General features: G+C 37.0%; 1 pseudogene; it reads left to right on the forward strand.

The window, feature by feature from the left end:
- The first annotated feature begins 4,373 nt into the window (after positions 1-4,373).
- Positions 4,374-10,714, forward strand: LOC113352703 (annotated as a pseudogene).
- The last annotated feature ends 4,589 nt before the right edge of the window (positions 10,715-15,303 follow it).

Below are 15,303 nucleotides of genomic sequence, written 5' to 3' on the forward strand. Positions count from 1 at the left end.
ACCATCCAGCAAAGGGACATCGCAAATTGCAGCGAGAGCTTTGCAGGTATTAGCGAATTGGTTATCTCCCATTCCTTGCTGAGAATCAGAAAAGAGGCCAGAGAGCTTAGCCATATAAGATTCAGGTGGAAAATCTTCACTTGTGGTCATCATTGTCTTCATCATCCTTGTCACTTTAGGAATTTTCATAAGAAGGAATATTTGAAGGAGAAGAAGAACGAACTTTCCTTTTCTTTAAAGGAGGAGCAGATGATTTTTTTCTGCGAAGAACACCTTTTCCTTTATCACCAGTCTTCGCAACAGCGGCAGATTCTTCTATTTCAGCAGTAATCTTCACACAGATAGAAATAAGAAAGGGAAGCAATAGTATACTGTTTAAAATCATAAGGAAAATTTCTTACCTCATTTGTATATGAGCGAAGCGCTAACAAGGTACTAGCCCTCCCAGTCCTGTTATAACTATCTTTCAGTTTTTAGATCTGTAGAATATCGCAAGGGTCAGCGAACAAAAATAAAGACAAATAAAGAAATTTAAAGTGAGAAAAACTGGAAGAAACATACCTCTTTCTCCTTCTCGGGCCAAGAGAATACCCAAGGTTGATAGGTAGCGAGATTCTCAGGAAGAATATTTGATCGAGCAATAAAAGGCCCTCTTAGCATCAAGGGAAAAACACATCATTTATTATCTTTTGATTGGCGAGGAGTTCTGTTCTTACCAGAATGCCAATCAATATCTTGCATAAGTATTTTCGCTTCATCAATGTTATCTTTCCTTTTTAAACGAATACCCCAACGAGTATTCCATTTCTTCATGGAGATCATTTCATAATTTTCAAAGAAGCTCGCTACTGTATATTTCTCATCAATTATTTCTAAGTCTGCGAATTTAGGATCCCTGAGTTCTTTGGAGTACAGAAATCCTTTACCAGCACCATGATTAAGAACTATAGCATCAGATGGATGCAATCCCCACTCAACTGGAAGGTAGCTCGCGAAAATTACGAATGAGCAAGAATTTCATAGAACAGAGGGATATCTGGGTCGTAAAGAGGAATGGGGAGACCTGCGATAATTTGACCTAGAGAAATTATGATTGATTGATCATCACAATATTGATCAGAAAAAAAGTTTGATAGAAAAAATTATTTTGGCACTTTCACCAGGAATGGTAGAAAGTGTGAAACCTTTTTCTGCAAGATCTTTTTAGACGTCTTTTAAGTTTTTCTCATGTTTATGGCCACTTGGAGGCATATTTGAATATAGAGTATGGGAATGAATAAAAATTAAGAAGACTGAAGAAGGAAGAACTACAGTAGCGGAATTTACGGAAGAACAATAGAGTTGCAGAGATGAGAGAATTAAAAGAGAAGAGAAAGTAAAAAGAAAGTGAAAAGAAGAGTAATAAGAATATATAAGGAAGATTTTTTACTCGAAGAAATAAACGCTATTAAAACGAAAAGACATGAGCGGTTGAAAAGCAGCGGTTACAGAAGACGTGTCAAGAAACAGATGGAAGAAAGAGTACGTGTGATAAATGCTGAATATGAAACGATGGATAATTGTGGCATTTCTCACATCATTCTCTACTTCGCATAAAAGATATGAGAAGAGGCAAGATGTAGGATCAGAATCTCGCAACAATAATATCTTGGCGAAATTATCAACAACACAACACAAAAGCGTCACAGAACAATTTTAGAAATGATGTAATAAACAACATCAACTAAAATCATGAGAAAGATATGATGATCCTGCGAAAATTAGAGAGTTTGCGAGATTAACATTTGTAAGGTTGCGAGAATGTCGCAAGCCGTATCCGAAAATAAAGGACAGATTAGCTGTCATCCACAATGTATTTCCCTATAAATAGTCGTTCAACTGAGAAGAGGGGGAGATCTTTTTTGGAAAGAAATAAGTAAATAGGAGAGAGAAAGTCTAGAGCAGAGGTTATTCTTGATTCTTTTATCTTTTCTTGTAATAATTTTCAAAGATTTATCAATAAAATTAAGATTGAAAACCTGAAAATGGGTTGATTATTAATGAAATCATATGAGTGGTGTAGTGTAGGATTTCCTGCAACTACAAGCTCGTCAGGTCCAGCGGTATTAATTGAGGCATAAAGGATTGACCACGTTGAGAAAAGGCTTGTTCGTTGATGCATCATTAGGCCTAGTTGAGGTATGGCTGAATTTGCTAGTCTTCGCCTTTTTGGATTTATGAGCGAAGGAGGGACTTTCATAATCAGACTCCTCCTCTTCGTTCTAAGAGCCTTTACCTTCCATATCATATCCTCCCACTCCGTCCTCAATTCCCTCAAGAGATGACTGAAAGCATAAGGAAAACGACTTAGCAACCAAAATAAAAAGATACATCTACAGGACAAGAAAGCCACCTTACCTTTTTCGAACACGAGGATACCCTCCCTGCATTGCCTCCTGCGAGCTCCTTATTCTTCTTCTCAACATCAGCCTTCGCTTTATTCTCAAGCGAAGTGGCCACCTTCTCCAACTACAAATCCAAGGGAAATACGTGAGAATCATAATATGGAGCACAAAGTGAAGAATAATAAAAACATCCATACATAATATTTTCGATCAGGCCAGTTAAACTCCCAAGGAAAATACGCGAGAGCTTCAGATCCCACCAACGAAACATCTGGGGCATCACGAGAAGTCCCATCTGCATTAAGACCCCATTGAAGAGGACCCTCGATGATCAAGAAGAAGTTCATCCAACTAGGATCACTGGAATGTCGAAGATAGTTGTTGGTATTGCTATGATGATCCACAATATTCAAAAGCCTTTTTGTGTAATCCTTCAACTTAGCTCTATTCACACGAATACACCAACGCGGACCATCCTTCATGGACCAACTCACGTTATACGGTTGAAAGAAAGACTCAACAATATGGTCTGTAGGGTCATAAGTATCCAATAAATCGGGGCAAAGAGACTTTCCGACACCAGTAGCTGGGACAGAAAATTCACGAACAATGCGACTTGCATCCCCACTAAGCTGATAAGCAGCTCGGCCCATCCTCGCAAGAATCTGGTAGAATGGAGGAACCTCAGGATCAAAGAAAGGAAATGGAAGACCTGCTTTTAATTGACCTAGGGCTACAGGCATACGAGTCGCACTCCATGAACCCTTTAAAATCTCCTTCTCACTCAAAGGAATAGCGGGCGACGAACCGGGAGGGACACTAATCGTGAAACCTTTATCTTTAAGGGCAGTACAATATTCCTCCAAGGCATCGATCCATTTTTTAACAGGCTTCCGCTTCACACTGCATATACAAAGTTACAGGGGTTAGTATGAAGATGTTAATTTAGTAACAAAGGAGACAAAGGAAAGCCATTAAATGATTAACTGAAAAGAAAAAAGAAAGCCATTAAATGATTAACTGAGGCAAAGTGACTTACCCAGAAATTGGAGCAATAATATCAGATATATCTTGATCTTCCATGGGGTCGAAAACAAGACACTCAAGAAAAGGGTTTGACGGAAGAAGATGAACAGGGAAGAAGAAATAGGAGTAAGAAAAATAAAAACTTTTTATCTCTCTCCTATATATATATATATCCGAAGAAGGGCAGTAAAGACGTGCCGCTTAAAGAGGAAGAAACCGCTAACACATGTGACGGTTATGCAGAAATCACGGAAACATGTTGGCAAAAAAGAGAAAATGAAAAGACAAGTCTGACACGAAGTACTAGCCGAGGAATTCTCGCATTATTCCACTTGTAGAAGAATAACGCGAGAAGAGGAAAAATGTAGGAGAGAAATATCGCACAAAACTAACCCACATCCTCGCCCACACTAAGACGATTATTAACATAAGCGAGGAGAGAAATTAGGCGAAGGAATACCAAGGCGACAAAGGGAACAAACACGGGAACACCCACACGACGAGTACAACACGAAGCTGCAACGCGAGAGATAGCGACATCTTCCCAAAGCCTGTTGAAAAGGACAAGATAAACAGAGAACAACTAACAAAGATTGACAGGTGAACTCAGTTGTCTTTACCATGATGACAACTCAGTTTTCTTCTATCATGAATTCAAGTAATGAAGAGAGAGGCAGGTTGGAGAGAATTCAGTCAAGAACAAGAGTAGAAAATCACCACTAGAGAAGAGAAGAACACTAGAGCTATCTTATGATCATCATCTTCCTTATATGTAAAAATCTTTGTGATATCAATAAGAACATCATTTTTTCTTCATACAAAGTTTGTGTAAAGATCATATCTAGTGTCAAGGGGTGCATAGTATCTTATCACTTCTTTGGGTGCATGCAGTTGTAGGATTTTCTGCAACTACATAAATCTTGAATCTTGGGCAATGATAAGAGAAAGTCTTAGGAAAGTAATATGCGTCTCAAAGATACCACCAGTGGTAAAAAATATACGGTATACAAGCGTCTCGACTTTGGAATGATTAACAGTTAACTAGGACGACTTTTGGGAAACTTTTGCAGAAAAAGGACTTACAAAATCGCTCAATCCCACTTTTATGGTCAACGTATTGCTGAATTTCAAAAATAGCGTACATGAGCAAAAGGGCAAAATATGACCCAAAAAAAAATGATGCCCATGTCCCTATACTCGACTATAGTGGGAACATTTTTTGGAGTGCATTAATAATGCGTTCGAAATATTAACCAGTCAACTGGATTTATGTTCATGGCCAACAACACTCGACACTATTTAATCAACTATTAATAGTACGTTTTTCGAGTATCCAGTAAGAGTGCACCCGCGTACTTGGGTCAGTCAATTGGAATAGTCAACCATCAATGGTACCTCTTCGGGACTCAATAAGTCCTCGTTTGACCAAAACAGTTGCTAAAAGTCTATTTTCGAGGACAAAAAATAGTTGCTAGAAGTCAAAATATTACCTTTTAGAATTTCCGATTAGGAACAGTAAATGTGAAAATTTCACCGTTTTTTAAGTCCTGTTCCGCCGAACAGCTCGACTTTTGGGGCGTATAGGCAATAGTCATCCTAGCTTCAGGCTAAAAGAACCAAGTTAAATTTTTAGAACTATTAGAGAGCTATGCAGCTGTGAGGAAATATTCTGGAAGTTCTTTCTACGGATATTTTGGAGATCGTTGATATTTCAATGATTTCATTATGGAGATACTGACTGATTTCGTACGCAACTTGAGATATTGTTTTCAGAAAATAAAAACATGCATCAACAACGTGACAAGCTTCTTCAGTCCCTCGTCTAATGCTTTGAGCATTATACGTATGAACCCTTGATAATGTACATAGCATATTAGCTAATGAAGTTATGACCGGAACACGGCTACAAATAATTTTCTATGGAAAGCTGTACGTGTTATATGTTATACACGCATTTATGGTCACACACATGACTCATAACCGTGAAAAGTACGTTTTTTCCGGCCATTTTTCAAACTTAATTAGGTGCAAACTACTAGTAATATTTTAAACTACAGATCATCAAATCAAATCTTTATGAGACTTGAGATTTGATTGTGTAGGGCACGTTCTGAACCCGCAAATCTGAAATACAGCCGTGAGGAAATCGTACGTGTCAGCCAAAACTGCTCTACTGTATTTTTTTAATAAACCTAATCTTTTGTTGTTGCAGTCGATGGATATGTGTATCTAATAATGAAGATGCAGGCTGATATCACAAGTCACAACTAGTAGACTTTATGATCTATGTCCAACTAGGGTAGGTGTGTGCTCCTAGGTGGTTTCCCGCATACGAAGTGCCAAGTTTTTTATTGAGAGTGAAAAGAGAGATAAAGACAGACTAATACTAATTGGTCTCTTGACTGTGTTTTTGTTCCTGTTTTTTGAGTGAAAAGAGAGATAAAGACAGACTAGTGATTCTAGGACTGAAACACCTTTTGCTGAAGCTGGTTTACTTAGTACATTATCGTTTTGGTGGTTAAATCCATTGATAAAGAAAGGAAAACACAAAAATCTTGAAGATGATGATATACCCAAATTAAGAAACTCAGATAGAGCAAGCACTTGTTACATGTCATTCATGCAACAACAACAGCAGCAACAACAAAAATCAATTTTGTGGGCAATTATTCATTGTTATTGGAAAGAGATCGTCATATCGGGTTTATGCGCATTACTCAAGACAATCACTCTATCTTCTGGTCCATTGTTTCTTAGTGCTTTCATTAAAGTTGCAGAAGGTAAAGAGGATTTTAAACATGAAGGTTATGTTTTAGCTATACTGTTGCTGATCTCCAAATTGTTAGAGTCGTTATCGCAACGGCAATGGTTTTTTTGTAGTAGAATAACGGGTATTCGAATAAGATCATTACTCTCGGCAGCTATTTATAAGAAGCAACTGAAACTTTCTAGTTCTGCTAAAACAGAGAATTCAGCGAGTGAGATAATTAGTTATGTCACGGTTGATGCATATAGAATTGGTGAGTTTCCTTACTGGTTTCATCAGATATGGGTACTAGTCCTCCAAATTTGTCTAAACTTAGCTATCCTTATATATACTGTGGGTCTTGCGACGATTTCGGCTTTGGTTGTCATAGTGCTTACTGTGTTGGTGAACATTCCTATAGCGAAACTTCATAATAAGTATCAGAGAAAGCTTATGGGGGTGCAAGATAGGAGACTAAAGGCGATATCTGAAGCTTTGGTGAACATGAAAATCTTAAAGTTGTATGCTTGGGAGATTCATTTCAAAAATGTCATCAAAAAATTGAGAAGTGAAGAATACAAATGGTTGTCACCTATGCAGTATCAGAAAGCTTTCAACGGTTTCTTCTTTTGGGCATCACCTATCATGCTGGCTTCTGTCACCTTCTGGGCTTGTTATTTTTTCAAGGTTCCTTTGAATCCTAGTAACGTGTTCACATTTATAGCGACGTTAGGTATTGCACAAGACCCTATTAGATTCATTCCTGATGTTATTGGAATAGTAATTCAAGCAAAAGTTTCATTTGAAAGGATCGAATCCTTTCTTGTAGCACCGGAGTTGGAGAGTGAGAAGGTCAGGAACAAGGGAAATGATGTAGAGAAACTTAGGCATTCCATATTAATCGAGTCGGGTAATTTCTCATGGGAAGAGAGTCCTGTAAAAGACACTCTGAGAAACACAAATTTAGAGGTTAAACCTGGTGAGAAAGTTGCTATATGTGGAGAGGTTGGTGCAGGTAAATCAACACTTTTAGCAGCGATTCTTGGAGAGGTACCGAACATACAAGGCACTGTAAGTCATTATTTACATGCAACGCATCTCATTCATTATTTTTTTTAATCAACCATAAGTTCAAAACTTAAGGTGTCAAATTTCAAAATTCATTGCGTAGATTCAAGTTTATGGAACAATTGCCTATGTTTCTCAAACGGCATGGATTCAGTCAGGAAGTATACAAGAAAATATTTTATTTTGGTGCACCTTTAATAAGAAAAGATACCGAGACGTATTGCAAAAGTGTTCACTGCTTAAGGATCTTGAAATGCTACCATATGGTGATCTCACTGAAATAGGAGAACGAGGAATAAATCTGAGTGGTGGTCAGAAGCAACGTATTCAACTAGCTCGCGCACTTTATCAGGATGCTGATATATATCTCTTGGACGATCCATTCAGTTCGGTTGATGCTCATACTGCTACAAGCTTATTTGATGTGGGATCATAAATCTCTTTCTGCTGCATATTATTTTCGCAAGAATACGTTATGGGAGCTCTTTCAGGAAAGACGGTGTTACTTGTGACTCACCAAGTTGATTTTCTTCCTGCATTCGATAATATTCTGGTCAGTTTGAAACAAAAATCTCATTAAACTGTTAGCTAGTTTATGAACCTTTTCTTAGTATAAACTAATCACAACTATGAATCTTACGTCTTGCTTCGCTATATGACTGAAAGTTTGTTGAATTCTACATCTTATTGGCTTCATAGCTGTTGTCAGACGGTGAAATCTAACATGCATCTCCATACCATACACTACTAGCTTCAAGTTCTGTATTTTATGACCTTGTCAATGCACATAAAAATACAACTGGATGTGAAACGCTCACTTAGGTTGATTACCCCCAAAGAAATGAAATTTGTGCTACAGATGCCGGTAACATTTATAGAGACAAGGAGATTCAAGATCCTGCAGAACATCAGTTGATTAAGAAAGAAGAAAAAGAAACTGGAAACACCGGCTGGAAGCCGTACCTGCAATATCTGCATCAAAAGAAAGGCTTATTTTACTTATCTTTAGCAACTCTTCCACGGATCTTTTTGTTTGGTGGCCAAATACTACAAAACTATTGGATGGCTTCAAACCTTCAGAACTCTGGCGTCAGCAAATTGCGGCTAGTAGTAGTGTACTTGGCAATTGGATGCATCTTGATATTCTTTTTACTTGTTAGAAGTCTTTTTGTGGTCCCTTTGACTATGCATTCGTCGATGTCCTTACTCTCTGTTACTGGACTCTCTTTTCAGTGCACCAATTTCTTTTTATGAGTCGACTTCTCTGGGAAGATTATTAAGCCGGGTAAGTGTACTCAGTACTTGTTATAGAAGTAAATGAATTATAGATTTTTATTGAGAATTGACCAAGGCTAACTTTTCTTTTGTAGGTCTCCTCGGATCTAAGTATAGTAGATCTGGATCTCGCATACAACCTCATATTTGTTATCATGATTACTGCTAATACTTACATTACTCTTGGACTACTGACTGTCATTACCTGGCAACTCGTGTTTGTTTGCATACCGATGGTACTCTCGGTGATATACTTACAGGTATTTGCAAAGTTTTTCTTCCTTAGTAATCCTGTAAGTAATAAATCGGATGATTTGAAATTGTACATTTGTTCAACAGCGATACTATTCGGCTTCTGCAAGAGTGTTCATGAGAATTAATGGAACAACCAATTCAATGGTAGCAAATCATCTTGGGGAGTCCATAGCAGGAGCAATGACAATTAGAGCTTTTCAAAATGAAGAGCGATTCTTTCTTCGAAATCTCGATCTCATTGACAAAAATGCTAGTCCTTCTTTTCACATTTATTCTGCAAATGAGTGGTTCATCCAACGTTTGGAAACACTATCAGTCATTGTTCTTTGTTCCACAGCTCTACTATTGGTTTTGCTTCCTCAAGGAACTTTTAGTTCAGGTAAGAATATAATGAAACTCTACCGATCCTGTTCCTTTGGATTGACCAATGGAATTTATGATCACCAACTTTATGATATGGCAGGAGTCATCGGAATGGCGTTTTCATATGGTCTCTCATTGAATATGTCTCTTGTATTCTCAACTCAAAACCAGTGTACATTAGCAAATAACATCATTTCAGTGGAAAGGCTAAGCCAGTACATGACCATTCCTAGTGAAGCTCCAGAAGTCATAGAAGGAAATCGGCCAGTACCAAGTTGGCCTACTGTGGGAAGAGTTGAGCTGCAAAATTTAAAGGTAAACTATGCAAAGTTTGTATATAACTTTGCTAGAGTCTTGTTTGAAGAAGATTAATATACTAAGGTATTTGATGATTCGAGCAGATACGATATAGGGCTGATACTCCACTTGTTCTTCAAGGGATTACTTGCACATTTGAAGGAGGACACAAGATTGGAATTGTTGGCAGAACTGGTAGTGGAAAGACAACTCTGATAAGTGCTTTGTTTCGAATAATAGAAGCATTCGAAGGGAAAATTGTCATAGACGGCATTGACATCTCAACGATTGGACTGCATGATTTAAGAATGCGGTTGGGGATTATACCTCAAGATCCTACTCTTTTTAAAGGAACTGTGAGATACAATTTGGATCCACTGTCTCAACATGGTGACCAGGAAATTTGGGAGGTATTTTTTCCGCTATCTCTCTGTCTTTGTTAATAGTATCTGGTCGCTAATATTCTCGTATTTCATATATGTGTAAAGGTTCTAGAGAAATGTCAGCTTCGGGATACTGTACAAGAGAAAAAAGAAGGTTTAAGTAGTCTAGGTACGAAATTGTTAGTACCATCCTCAGCTCTCTCTTTACTCTACCCCTTTCTCTTATATGTAAATTTTGATATATTACAGTTGAACAAGATGGTGGAAACTGGAGCTTGGGACAACGACAACTATTTTGCTTTGGTCGAGCTCTTTTGAGGAGAAGTCAGATATTAGTGCTTGATGAAGCCACTGCTTCAATTGACAATGCAACCGATTCTATACTTCAAAGAACCATACGTACGGAGTTCGAGAGTTTCACAGTTATCACAGTAGCTCATAGGATACCAACCGTGATGGATAGCACAATGGTGCTTGCATTGAGTGATGGTGAGTTTTATATACACGTACATACTCTTTGCATATATAGGAAACTAAAACACTAGAATTCATTAAACTTCTTGTTTTCTTATTCAGTCTAACAAAAGTGTATTCTCTTTATATCTGCAGGAAAGATAGTGGAATACGATGAACCAACCAAATTGATGAAAGAAGAGGGATCATTATTTGGCGAGCTTGTAAAGAAATACTGGTCACACATCAGCTCTGCAGATCCAGAATGAAATCTTAGTTACCCATTAGTAATAATTAGTTACTCGTATATGAAACATAAGTGATTTTTGCTTTATGCTCTATGGGCCGTGGTTCTTCCTCACTCTTTTGTAATGTGGGGCTGTAGGTAGAGCATCATCAACCAACAGTTGCTATTGTTGCTTTATCTCACCTATTCGATTCCCATTGGGATCCCCTTGGCCTCTACTGTATAATATTCTTTCCTTCTTTAATATTATTTTTATGTTGTGTTATGATTGATAAAAAAACAAAAAAACTGCTGTAACAAATGGCTCAAGCTAAGACAATCAATCAAGATATGAAACAGGAAATGAAATCAAACCAGCAAGCACACACACATAATACAAGGATTTAAAGTTGGTGCTGCAATTCAAGTTGTTGACTTGGCAACCAAGAAGTTCATTAACTAAGCTGATTTCTTCTAATGCAGGGAGCAATATGGGTGATTTCGTCACAAATGCCATTTTTAGTTGTTTATTCTTCCGGTGATCGAATCTGCTTCTGCTTGCACTTTATATAAAAACACTAAAAATAATGTCATTAGCCAAAATATCGAGTCCTATCTAATATAAATATGGGATACAAAATATAGTATTTACGTGCTTATCAACACCCCACACTTATATTTTGCTAGTCCTCGAGCAAAACAGAGAATATATCCGCTCCACGGCTGGATAAAAAGTGATGTCTGCTAAATAGCTAGACGGTAGAGAAGTCTGCTAAACAGCGATACGGAACCACTAAACCGTGGTATAAAGATGTCTGCTACACAGCGAGACGGATCCGCTAAATAGCAAGATCGAGAGATGTCTGCTAAACAGCTAGACAGAAAGACCCGCTACATAGTTGGTCATAACATGCAAGAAAAAACACAAGAACCCTCCAGTGCAATATGTTTTTCTCTGTTACCTTAACAATCCTCCTTATGCATTTTTAGTTTTAGGTTGCAAAACAAATGGAAATGGACTTAACCTTTCTGTTGGGCTAGTGGAAAGGAGCAGGCCCAGACATACCAAGTGCTATATCCAAGGCATATTACAGAAGAAAAAAATGATGCTCGAACAAATTCAAGAATTTCCCAAGTAAACTTAGTCGATCAGGTGCAACATAATAACTCGGGTTATGAGTCAAAAGATTTTACTTTTACCACGAATAAAAGTCTAAATAAGACCTCTGTGTAAAATTTTGTACACCCATCGTTATTGGAGATGCTTTAAGGGTGGGCTAGCCCTTACTTATGAGTTATGAGTTATGACCTCTGCTGCATAAGATTTAAAGTGATGATGACATCCTAGTAAATGTACTTACTGTTACTGCATAAGTTCCTTGTGTTGAGTCTAATTTGATAGCCGCTGATATTGCATTTTAAATGTGGATTTTGATTCTATTTGGGTTATTTTGCAAATTTGGTTATTAATTTACACGTACAAATCTTTGATCGGATTTCAGTAAAATCAATGCTGATTTGAAATTAAAGTTTTAGGCATATCTGTCGTTTTAGTTCGATCAGAGGAATATAAAACTAATATAAAGAAATATTAATATATTAAGATCTTGTATTAATATCAACTGATAATACGTATACCAGCATAACCTAGGGTAGCATTCTTTCACTCTTCAATTATTGGTAAGAGATATACTCACATCGCTGAGGTGATCCACCACATTCGTAAGACTAATCAAAGTCAAGTAGATGATGGTCACTTGTGGTGTCCTGGTAACTAAAACATTAGCTCTTGCAGAAAACTGTGAGCCATACAATAAAAGCCACCAAGAGAAATCGTTGAAGTTAGATCTGTCATTTGCAAATCTGAAACCATGATTTTTCTATAGATATACTTATCTACATATGGCACTATTCCTTCCACTTGATTTTGGATGCAGCATACAAGTTAGAGTAGTGACGCACGAACCAACAATGATGAGTGATATCACTCAGTTTTGGACTAATGTGTAATGACATCACTTAGGACGTACTATGATTGATCCTAAAGCTGTACAGAATATGACACAAAGGAAATTCGCGAACTGGAATAGACTCCTCCATCACGAGTCGAGAAAGAAACTACAAGAAAACAAAATTTATATCTCATGGAACATCCTAAAAAAACCGAGTCACATATATATAGAGAAAGAATCTTAAATTTTCCCCTTTAACAATTATTGATGCGAGACAAAAAAGGATAGGAACCTGATCTACTTGAACTTCCAAGTTAGCCACAAATTATATACCTAGTGAAACAAACGATGCATCCCAAGAAACAATACTAATAATTCATGCTTTAAACATCTCTGCTGCATTATTATTTCGTTCTCAAATCTACAACTACTCAGAGTTAGGCTTATTATGGACGCCGTCAGCTCAACACCAATAACTTATGCCAGGGTGTGCAGAGAAGATCATCTCGTTGTGGTAGATAATGTGGTGCACATTATCTTATATGCGTAAAGATACTAATTTGGACTTATAGGGCGTTTGTGAGAGTTGTTCGGTCACATTGTGGTGAGTCGATAATTGATTATTCAATTCTTGTGTAATTCTCATAATAAAGAAAGAGGTCGTAGCCGTTTGGTGGATGTAGACAATATTCACACATCGTATATTGTTGAACCACGTTTATTCCGTGAGTACTTTATTTTTGTTGCTTTCGTTTATGGCTTGCATCTATTTGGTTCTCTTTCTCTTCTTCTTATCCTAGATCGTAGTGAGGTTCATGGAGAAATCCGAGAGATCAAGTGTTCTTGTTAGATAGTTTGTTTCCGCAAGATTAATTAGCATGTGAAGATGCCCAACAATTGGTATCAGAGCTTTAGGCTGGATAGAAGGTTTGAAGAGAGAAGTTTTAGGTTTTCTGGATTGGCAGAAAATTTTGAAGACGAAGGATTTGGTTTCATCAAGTATGAGGATTAGATGTTATAGCTTCAGAAGATGCAAAGTTTGATGTTATCAAGTATGTGTAGGATTTGATTTCATCAGTTTGGGAACAAAGCAAATCAAAGCGTATTTCTAAAGGAATGAGATTATATCAGGTGATCTGCATTCGATATGGTCAAGAATTATTTTTTTGATGTTTATGGTGCTCTACATTGGAGATTTGACATTAATACTTATTGGAGCATAAACCCTATGCATGGCTTCAAGTATGTTTATTTATTCTCTATACTTCGTACCTTATTCTTGTGAACTGTTTGAAATACATGCTTAGATTGGTTTTCAATTAATCGGTGTTTGCTTGGCAAGACACAAGAAGGCAAGAAAATCATAGTTGGGATACACATATTAGTTTGTATGTTTGTGGAAGTAGAGATGGAATATAAACATGTCAAAGTGTCATTATTGTTCCATATCAAGGGAAACAATAATTTGGTTATCAATCGTCATCAATTATGTTATTGATTGTCTTTAACCTGCAGTCAAAGAATACGAAGATAAATTCATACTCATTTTGCCTTAGTTGATTGTTGCAATAAGGATTTGGGGAAATCTCGTAGTAGGTTTCTTTTTGGAAGTATTAACCGTTGGCCAGGAATTGATATGTTCGAAGTGAATAGTTTGATTTTCAATCTTAGTATTTGAAGTGTGTGGCTACAAATAGTTGCAGGACATGGATCGTCAGATGAGATGTGATATTAGTTGTGGTGGATCTATGGTTTCTTATTATCATATAAGAAACATTTTGTCGATATAGTTTGTAGCTTTTGTTTGTCTGTGTTGAGTATGACATCGTGTCGAGTGGAAAAATAATTTTTGGAGTTTCTTTTGTACTGTTGCCGATGGAGAAGCTAGATAGTTTGTGATCTTTTGATTCTTGTCGATGATGTTCAGTCGAACAGTTGTGTTTGGTTGTACACCATTTGAAGTCGATCGGAGATGGTTGAAGTGCAAGACCATTTGAAGAAACAGGTTGGTATATTTGTGTTGCGGATATGTTCCTACTTTGGTGAAGACTCGTTGTGAGGAATTAAAAAGAGTTTAATGAATAAAGATAGAATACTACAATGTGTATGGTTGCGTGGCTAAGGAAGCTAGCACATACTACTTGGAGAAAACATGGTGCATGAATTTGATTGGGCTACAATTTTCGGCGTGTTTTTCTAACAACTTTTTATTATGAATTGTCTATTTGATTTCCTTATGATCGGAGTGATACTTTATGTTGGAGAGAGCGATATTATAGCAATGATAACATTTGGGGGGTTTCTTGTCTACTACAATTATTGAAATTATGATTTTAATAGTGACAGACCCTGTAGAGATGAAGGTAAATATTTCTATTGAGAAATTTGATTCAGCAACGATATAGTTTCCGTCAAGTTATTTTCTCTACATAGCATGAGAAACTAAATACAACAACATCTTGAATTTCTTGGATCTTGAGGAATTTACCAAAGGTTTCAGATTATGGCAAGGTGTGACTGGGTCTTTTTGTGAAAGACTGATTATCAGTTTTCGAAATGTTGGTGTACGTTTTTTGAGCAAGATTAAAAAGGGATATGCAAAAGACAGAATTTGTGACATTATGTATTTTTACGAAGATAACAATGAATTCTTCGACAATGGTCACAGTTATATCTGAATCCGAATTGTGTTGTGGTTTGATTGTCGTGAAGTCGAAACTACATGCTTGCTAAGAAATTGATAAAAGACTATCTTGAAAATTATCTTAAAGCTCGTAAAAAGGATATTGTTGTCAAAGCCCGTTGAGGTTGCTGAAGTGGTGAAGATGATTGGTGTGTCAGCTGTCGAAGACTCTGTGAAGCTGGACACGTAGTT

The sequence above is a fragment of the Papaver somniferum genome, chromosome 2 (assembly GCF_003573695.1).
Source record: "Papaver somniferum cultivar HN1 chromosome 2, ASM357369v1, whole genome shotgun sequence".
Lineage (NCBI taxonomy): Eukaryota > Viridiplantae > Streptophyta > Magnoliopsida > Ranunculales > Papaveraceae > Papaver > Papaver somniferum.